The 9,821-nt window shown below is 48.9% G+C and overlaps 1 protein-coding gene across 2 annotated transcripts in view; it reads left to right on the top strand.

Moving 5' to 3' along the window:
- Positions 1-12: 12 nt before the first annotated feature.
- LOC142659841 (uncharacterized) overlaps positions 13-9,821 on the top strand; it is a 34,057-nt gene continuing 24,248 nt past the window's right edge. Inside the window, exon 1 of one of the 2 annotated variants that reach the window (XM_075836355.1) lies at positions 13-220. The gene's annotated coding sequence lies outside the window, so the exon portion shown is untranslated. Of the gene's footprint in view, positions 221-295; positions 314-9,821 lie in introns of those variants that run through there. The other variant, XM_075836356.1, reaches the window with a different exon arrangement.

Raw genomic sequence — 9,821 nt, 5'->3', positions numbered from 1 at the left:
TCAGAACTACTCAGCCAATCAGCTCGAGCAAGGGGCGGACCTTTTGATAAAGTTCGGGAAGCGTCTCGAACATTCCCGGTATAGAGAAAAATTTCGCGATTATTCCGAGCAGAGCTGTCAGTCAGAGAACTCCTCTGCCGCTAGACATGATGACATAACGCTTAATAGCTCGAGAAAAGTCTAGGAAGAATGGATACAGTGTGATTGTATTTAATACTAGGTAATGGAAATCATGTAGTGAGCGTGCGCAGAGCTACTGCCATTTTGATGAACTACAGGTGCCAGCATGCCAAGTTTCATGTCTTATATTTAGGTGGGTGAGATGTGTGGCCTCCTTGGATTAAAGCTCCGTCCAAACGCTTATTTTCACCTGGAGCAACGGTTGCAGGGAAAATGTATAAAATGAATGGACAAGATGTTCACCAAAATGTCGGCTGCTCACTGTTCTGGCTCATAGGATTCCAGAGCGGGTACCCCCTGTATGACGTCCTGGCATAACAAAATAACAGCCCCTCTAAGGCCAGTCTCACACAAGCATAGGACGGCTAAAAAATCCTGACCCGACCGTGGGTCTGATCCCCCGAACTCATAGCATCATGTGCCTATGCCGAAATGTGGCCATAATGGGGCGCAGAAATGCACCTGTATTACACTTGTGTGAAACTGGCCTGAGGCTCTGTGTGCACCTCAGTATATTCCCTCGTCTCGTGTGTGTACACCTCAGTATATTCCCTCGTCTGTGTACACCTCAGTATATTCCCTCGTCTCGTCTGCGTACACCTCAGTATATTGTCTCGTCTGCGTACACCTCAGTATATTCCCTCGTCTCGTCTGCGTGCACCTCAGTATATTCCCTCGTCTCGTCTGCGTGCACCTCAGTATATTCCCTCGTCTCGTCTGCGTACACCTCAGTATATTCCCTCGTCTCGTCTGTGAACACCTCAGTATATTCCCTCGTCTCGTCTGTGTACACCTCAGTATATTCCCTCGTCTCGTCTGTGAACACCTCAGTATATTCCCTCGTCTCGTCTGCGTACACCTCAGTATATTCCCTCGTCTCGTCTGCGTACACCTCAGTATATTCCCTCGTCTCGTCTGCGTACACCTCAGTATATTCCCTCGTCTCGTCTGTGCACACCTCAGTATATTCCCTCGTCTCGTCTGCGTACACCTCAGTATATTCCCTCGTCTCGTCTGTGTACACCTCAGTATATTCCCTCGTCTCGTCTGTGTACACCTCAATATATTCCCTCGTCTCGTCTGTGTACACCTCAGTATATTCCCTCGTCTCGTCTGTGTATACCCCAGTATATTCCCTCGTCTCGTCTGTGTACACCTCAGTATATTCCCTCGTCTCGTCTGTGTACACCTCAGTATATTCCCTCGTCTCGTCTGTGTACACCTCAGTATATTCCCTCATCTCGTCTGTGTGCACCTCAGTATATTCCCTCGTCTCGTCTGTGTACACCTCAGTATATTCCCTCGTCTCGTCTGCGTACACCTCAGTATATTCCCTCGTCTCGTCTGTGTACACCTCAGTATATTCCCTCGTCTCGTCTGTGTACACCTCAGTATATTCCCTCGTCTCATCTGTGAACACCTCAGTATATTCCCTCGTCTCGTCTGCGTGCACCTCAGTATATTCCCTCGTCTGTGTACACCTCAGTATATTCCCTCGTCTCGTCTTTGTACATCTCAGTATATTCCCTCGTCTCGTCTGCGTACACCTCAGTATATTGTCTCGTCTGTGTACACCTCAGTATATTCCCTCGTCTGTGTACACCTCAGTATATTCCCTCGTCTCGTCTGCGTGCACCTCAGTATATTCCCTCGTCTCGTCTGCGTGCACCTCAGTATATTCCCTCGTCTCGTCTGCGTACACCTCAGTATATTCCCTCGTCTCGTCTGCGTACACCTCAGTATATTCCCTCGTCTCGTCTGCGTACACCTCAGTATATTCCCTCGTCTCGTCTGCGTACACCTCAGTATATTCCCTCGTCTCGTCTGTGAACACCTCAGTATATTCCCTCGTCTCGTCTGTGTACACCTCAGTATATTCCCTCGTCTCGTCTGTGAACACCTCAGTATATTCCCTCGTCTCGTCTGTGAACACCTCAGTATATTCCCTCGTCTCGTCTGTGAACACCTCAGTATATTCCCTCGTCTCGTCTGTGAACACCTCAGTATATTCCCTCGTCTCGTCTGTGTACACCTCAGTATATTCCCTCGTCTCGTCTGTGTACACCTCAGTATATTCCCTCGTCTCGTCTGCGTACACCTCAGTATATTCCCTCGTCTGTGTACACCTCAGTATATTCCCTCATCTCGTCTGTGTACACCTCAGTATATTCCCTCGTCTCGTCTGTGTACACCTCAGTATATTCCCTCGTCTCGTCTGCGTACACCTCAGTATATTCCCTCGTCTCGTCTGCGTACACCTCAGTATATTCCCTCGTCTCGTCTGTGCACACCTCAGTATATTCCCTCGTCTCGTCTGCGTACACCTCAGTATATTCCCTCGTCTCGTCTGTGTACACCTCAGTATATTCCCTCGTCTCGTCTGTGTACACCTCAATATATTCCCTCGTCTCGTCTGTGTACACCTCAGTATATTCCCTCGTCTCGTCTGTGTATACCTCAGTATATTCCCTCGTCTCGTCTGTGTACACCTCAGTATATTCCCTCGTCTCGTCTGTGTACACCTCAGTATATTCCCTCGTCTCGTCTGTGTACACCTCAGTATATTCCCTCATCTCGTCTGTGTGCACCTCAGTATATTCCCTCGTCTCGTCTGTGTACACCTCAGTATATTCCCTCGTCTCGTCTGCGTACACCTCAGTATATTCCCTCGTCTCGTCTGTGTACACCTCAGTATATTCCCTCGTCTCGTCTGTGTACACCTCAGTATATTCCCTCGTCTCATCTGTGAACACCTCAGTATATTCCCTCGTCTCGTCTGCGTGCACCTCAGTATATTCCCTCGTCTGTGTACACCTCAGTATATTCCCTCGTCTCGTCTTTGTACATCTCAGTATATTCCCTCGTCTCGTCTGCGTACACCTCAGTATATTGTCTCGTCTGTGTACACCTCAGTATATTCCCTCGTCTGTGTACACCTCAGTATATTCCCTCGTCTCGTCTGTGTACACCTCAGTATATTCCCTCGTCTCGTCTGCGTACACCTCAGTATATTCCCTCGTCTCGTCTGCGTACACCTCAGTATATTCCCTCGTCTCGTCTGTGTACACCTCAGTATATTCCCTCGTCTGTGTACACCTCAGTATATTCCCTCCTCTCGTCTGCGTACACCTCAGTATATTCCCTCGTCTCGTCTGCGTACACCTCAGTATATTCCCTCGTCTCGTCTGCGTACACCTCAGTATATTCCCTCGTCTCGTCTGCGTACACCTCAGTATATTCCCTCGTCTCGTCTGCGTACACCTCAGTATATTCCCTCCTCTCGTCTGCGTACACCTCAGTATATTCCCTCGTCTCGTCTGCGTACACCTCAGTATATTCCCTCGTCTCGTCTGCGTACACCTCAGTATATTCCCTCGTCTCGTCTGCGTACACCTCAGTATATTCCCTCGTCTCGTCTGCGTACACCTCAGTATATTCCCTCGTCTCGTCTGCGTACACCTCAGTATATTCCCTCCTCTCGTCTGCGTACACCTCAGTATATTCCCTCGTCTCGTATGTGTACACCTCAGTATATTCCCTCATCTCGTCTGCGTACACCTCAGTATATTCCCTCGTCTCGTCTGTGTACACCTCAGTATATTCCCTCGTTTCATCTGTGAACACCTCAGTATATTCCCTCGTCTCGTCTGCGTACACCTCAGTATATTCCCTCGTCTCATCTGTGAACACCTCAGTATATTCCCTCGTCTCGTCTGCGTGCACCTCAGTATATTCCCTCGTCTGTGTACACCTCAGTATATTCCCTCGTCTCGTCTTTGTACATCTCAGTATATTCCCTCGTCTCGTCTGCGTACACCTCAGTATATTGTCTCGTCTGTGTACACCTCAGTATATTCCCTCGTCTGTGTACACCTCAGTATATTCCCTCGTCTCGTCTGCGTACACCTCAGTATATTCCCTCGTCTTGTCTGCGTACACCTCAGTATATTCCCTCCTCTCGTCTGTGAACACCTCAGTATATTCCCTCGTCTCGTCTGTGTACACCTCAGTATATTCCCTCGTCTCGTCTGTGTACACCTCAGTATATTCCCTCGTCTCGTCTGTGTACACCTCAGTATATTCCCTCGTCTGTGAACACCTCAGTATATTCCCTCGTCTCGTCTGTGTACACCTCAGTATATTCCCTCGTCTCGTCTGTGTACACCTCAGTATATTCCCTCATCTCGTCTGTGTGCACCTCAGTATATTCCCTCGTCTCGTCTGTGTACACCTCAGTATATTCCCTCCTCTCGTCTGCGTACACCTCAGTATATTCCCTCGTCTCGTCTGTGTACACCTCAGTATATTCCCTCGTCTCATCTGTGAACACCTCAGTATATTCCCTCGTCTCGTCTGCGTGCACCTCAGTATATTCCCTCGTCTGTGTACACCTCAGTATATTCCCTCGTCTCTGTACATCTCAGTATATTCCCTCGTCTCGTCTGCGTACACCTCAGTATATTGTCTCGTCTGTGTACACCTCAGTATATTCCCTCGTCTGTGTACACCTCAGTATATTCCCTCGTCTGTGTACACCTCAGTATATTCCCTCGTCTCGTCTGCGTACACCTCAGTATATTCCCTCGTCTCGTCTGCGTACACCTCAGTATATTCCCTCGTCTGTGTACACCTCAGTATATTCCCTCGTCTCGTCTTTGTACATCTCAGTATATTCCCTCGTCTCGTCTGCGTACACCTCAGTATATTGTCTCGTCTGTGTACACCTCAGTATATTCCCTCGTCTGTGTACACCTCAGTATATTCCCTCGTCTCGTCTGCGTGCACCTCAGTATATTCCCTCGTCTCGTCTGCGTGCACCTCAGTATATTCCCTCGTCTCGTCTGCGTACACCTCAGTATATTCCCTCGTCTCGTCTGCGTACACCTCAGTATATTCCCTCGTCTCGTCTGCGTACACCTCAGTATATTCCCTCGTCTCGTCTGCGTACACCTCAGTATATTCCCTCGTCTCGTCTGTGAACACCTCAGTATATTCCCTCGTCTCGTCTGTGTACACCTCAGTATATTCCCTCGTCTCGTCTGTGAACACCTCAGTATATTCCCTCGTCTCGTCTGTGAACACCTCAGTATATTCCCTCGTCTCGTCTGTGAACACCTCAGTATATTCCCTCGTCTCGTCTGTGAACACCTCAGTATATTCCCTCGTCTCGTCTGTGTACACCTCAGTATATTCCCTCGTCTCGTCTGTGTACACCTCAGTATATTCCCTCGTCTCGTCTGCGTACACCTCAGTATATTCCCTCGTCTGTGTACACCTCAGTATATTCCCTCATCTCGTCTGTGTACACCTCAGTATATTCCCTCGTCTCGTCTGTGTACACCTCAGTATATTCCCTCGTCTCGTCTGCGTACACCTCAGTATATTCCCTCGTCTCGTCTGCGTACACCTCAGTATATTCCCTCGTCTCGTCTGTGCACACCTCAGTATATTCCCTCGTCTCGTCTGCGTACACCTCAGTATATTCCCTCGTCTCGTCTGTGTACACCTCAGTATATTCCCTCGTCTCGTCTGTGTACACCTCAATATATTCCCTCGTCTCGTCTGTGTACACCTCAGTATATTCCCTCGTCTCGTCTGTGTATACCTCAGTATATTCCCTCGTCTCGTCTGTGTACACCTCAGTATATTCCCTCGTCTCGTCTGTGTACACCTCAGTATATTCCCTCGTCTCGTCTGTGTACACCTCAGTATATTCCCTCATCTCGTCTGTGTGCACCTCAGTATATTCCCTCGTCTCGTCTGTGTACACCTCAGTATATTCCCTCGTCTCGTCTGCGTACACCTCAGTATATTCCCTCGTCTCGTCTGTGTACACCTCAGTATATTCCCTCGTCTCGTCTGTGTACACCTCAGTATATTCCCTCGTCTCATCTGTGAACACCTCAGTATATTCCCTCGTCTCGTCTGCGTGCACCTCAGTATATTCCCTCGTCTGTGTACACCTCAGTATATTCCCTCGTCTCGTCTTTGTACATCTCAGTATATTCCCTCGTCTCGTCTGCGTACACCTCAGTATATTGTCTCGTCTGTGTACACCTCAGTATATTCCCTCGTCTGTGTACACCTCAGTATATTCCCTCGTCTCGTCTGTGTACACCTCAGTATATTCCCTCGTCTCGTCTGCGTACACCTCAGTATATTCCCTCGTCTCGTCTGCGTACACCTCAGTATATTCCCTCGTCTCGTCTGTGTACACCTCAGTATATTCCCTCGTCTGTGTACACCTCAGTATATTCCCTCCTCTCGTCTGCGTACACCTCAGTATATTCCCTCGTCTCGTCTGCGTACACCTCAGTATATTCCCTCGTCTCGTCTGCGTACACCTCAGTATATTCCCTCGTCTCGTCTGCGTACACCTCAGTATATTCCCTCGTCTCGTCTGCGTACACCTCAGTATATTCCCTCCTCTCGTCTGCGTACACCTCAGTATATTCCCTCGTCTCGTCTGCGTACACCTCAGTATATTCCCTCGTCTCGTCTGCGTACACCTCAGTATATTCCCTCGTCTCGTCTGCGTACACCTCAGTATATTCCCTCGTCTCGTCTGCGTACACCTCAGTATATTCCCTCGTCTCGTCTGCGTACACCTCAGTATATTCCCTCCTCTCGTCTGCGTACACCTCAGTATATTCCCTCGTCTCGTATGTGTACACCTCAGTATATTCCCTCATCTCGTCTGCGTACACCTCAGTATATTCCCTCGTCTCGTCTGTGTACACCTCAGTATATTCCCTCGTTTCATCTGTGAACACCTCAGTATATTCCCTCGTCTCGTCTGCGTACACCTCAGTATATTCCCTCGTCTCATCTGTGAACACCTCAGTATATTCCCTCGTCTCGTCTGCGTGCACCTCAGTATATTCCCTCGTCTGTGTACACCTCAGTATATTCCCTCGTCTCGTCTTTGTACATCTCAGTATATTCCCTCGTCTCGTCTGCGTACACCTCAGTATATTGTCTCGTCTGTGTACACCTCAGTATATTCCCTCGTCTGTGTACACCTCAGTATATTCCCTCGTCTCGTCTGCGTACACCTCAGTATATTCCCTCGTCTTGTCTGCGTACACCTCAGTATATTCCCTCCTCTCGTCTGTGAACACCTCAGTATATTCCCTCGTCTCGTCTGTGTACACCTCAGTATATTCCCTCGTCTCGTCTGTGTACACCTCAGTATATTCCCTCGTCTCGTCTGTGTACACCTCAGTATATTCCCTCGTCTGTGAACACCTCAGTATATTCCCTCGTCTCGTCTGTGTACACCTCAGTATATTCCCTCGTCTCGTCTGTGTACACCTCAGTATATTCCCTCATCTCGTCTGTGTGCACCTCAGTATATTCCCTCGTCTCGTCTGTGTACACCTCAGTATATTCCCTCCTCTCGTCTGCGTACACCTCAGTATATTCCCTCGTCTCGTCTGTGTACACCTCAGTATATTCCCTCGTCTCATCTGTGAACACCTCAGTATATTCCCTCGTCTCGTCTGCGTGCACCTCAGTATATTCCCTCGTCTGTGTACACCTCAGTATATTCCCTCGTCTCTGTACATCTCAGTATATTCCCTCGTCTCGTCTGCGTACACCTCAGTATATTGTCTCGTCTGTGTACACCTCAGTATATTCCCTCGTCTGTGTACACCTCAGTATATTCCCTCGTCTGTGTACACCTCAGTATATTCCCTCGTCTCGTCTGCGTACACCTCAGTATATTCCCTCGTCTCGTCTGCGTACACCTCAGTATATTCCCTCGTCTCGTCTGCGTACACCTCAGTATATTCCCTCGTCTCGTCTGTGTACACCTCAGTATATTCCCTCCTCTGTGTACACCTCAGTATATTCCCTCCTCTCGTCTGCGTACACCTCAGTATATTCCCTCGTCTCGTCTGCGTACACCTCAGTATATTCCCTCGTCTCGTCTGCGTACACCTCAGTATATTCCCTCGTCTCGTCTGCGTACACCTCAGTATATTCCCTCGTCTCGTCTGCGTACACCTCAGTATATTCCCTCCTCTCGTCTGCGTACACCTCAGTATATTCCCTCGTCTCGTCTGCGTACACCTCAGTATATTCCCTCGTCTCGTCTGCGTACACCTCAGTATATTCCCTCGTCTCGTCTGCGTACACCTCAGTATATTCCCTCCTCTCGTCTGCGTACACCTCAGTATATTCCCTCCTCTCGTCTGCGTACACCTCAGTATATTCCCTCGTCTCGTCTGCGTACACCTCAGTATATTCCCTCGTCTCGTCTACGTACACCTCAGTATATTCCCTCGTCTCGTCTGCGTACACCTCAGTATATTCCCTCGTCTCGTCTGCGTACACCTCAGTATATTCCCTCGTCTCGTCTGTGTACACCTCAGTATATTCCCTCCTCTCGTCTGCGTACACCTCAGTATATTCCCTCGTCTCGTCTGCGTACACCTCAGTATATTCCCTCGTCTCGTCTGCGTACACCTCAGTATATTCCCTCATCTCGTCTGTGTACACCTCAGTATATTCCCTCGTCTCATCTGTGAACACCTCAGTATATTCCCTCGTCTCGTCTGCGTACACCTCAGTATATTCCCTCGTCTCATCTGTGAACACCTCAGTATATTCCCTTGTCTCGTCTGCGTGCACCTCAGTATATTCCCTCGTCTCATCTGTGAACACCTCAGTATATTCCCTCGTCTCGTCTGCGTGCACCTCAGTATATTCCCTCGTCTGTGTACACCTCAGTATATTCCCTCGTCTCGTCTTTGTACATCTCAGTATATTCCCTCGTCTCGTCTGCGTACACCTCAGTATATTGTCTCGTCTGTGTACACCTCAGTATATTCCCTCGTCTGTGTACACCTCAGTATATTCCCTCGTCTCGTCTGTGTACACCTCAGTATATTCCCTCGTCTCGTCTGCGTACACCTCGGTACATTCCCTCGTCTCGTCTGCGTACACATCAGTATATTCCCTCGTCTCGTCTGCGTACACCTCAGTATATTCCCTCGTCTTGTCTGCGTACACCTCAGTATATTCCCTCCTCTCGTCTGTGAACACCTCAGTATATTCCCTCGTCTCGTCTGTGTACACCTCAGTATATTCCCTTGTCTCGTCTGCGTACACCTCAGCATATTCCCCCGTCTCGTCTGTGTGCACCTCAGTATATTCCCTCGTCTGTGTACACCTCCGTATATTCCCTCGTCTTGTCTGTGTACACCTCAGTATATTCCCTCGTCTCGTCTGTGTACACCTCAGTATATTCCCTCGTCTGTGTACACCTCAGTATATTCCCTCGTCTCGTCTGCGTACACCTCAGTATATTCCCTCGTCTTATCTGTGAACACCTCAGTATATTCCCTCGTCTGTGTACACCTCAGTATATTCCCTCGTCTGTGTACACCTCAGTATATTCCCTCGTCTGTGTACACCTCAGTATATTCCCTCGTCTTATCTGTGAACACCTCAGTATATTCCCTCGTCTGTGTACACCTCAGTATATTCCCTCGTCTCGTCTGCGTACACCTCAGTATATTCCCTCGTCTCATCTGTAAACACCTCAGTATATTCCCTCTTCTCGTCTGCGTGCACCTCAGTATATTCCCTCGTCTGTGTACACCTCAGTATATTCCCTCGTCTCGTCTGCGTAC

The sequence above is a fragment of the Rhinoderma darwinii genome, chromosome 8, assembly GCF_050947455.1.
Source record: "Rhinoderma darwinii isolate aRhiDar2 chromosome 8, aRhiDar2.hap1, whole genome shotgun sequence".
Classification (NCBI taxonomy): domain Eukaryota; kingdom Metazoa; phylum Chordata; class Amphibia; order Anura; family Rhinodermatidae; genus Rhinoderma; species Rhinoderma darwinii.
Note: the sequence above shows the minus strand (reverse complement) of the source record. Positions and strands in the feature narration are given on the sequence as shown.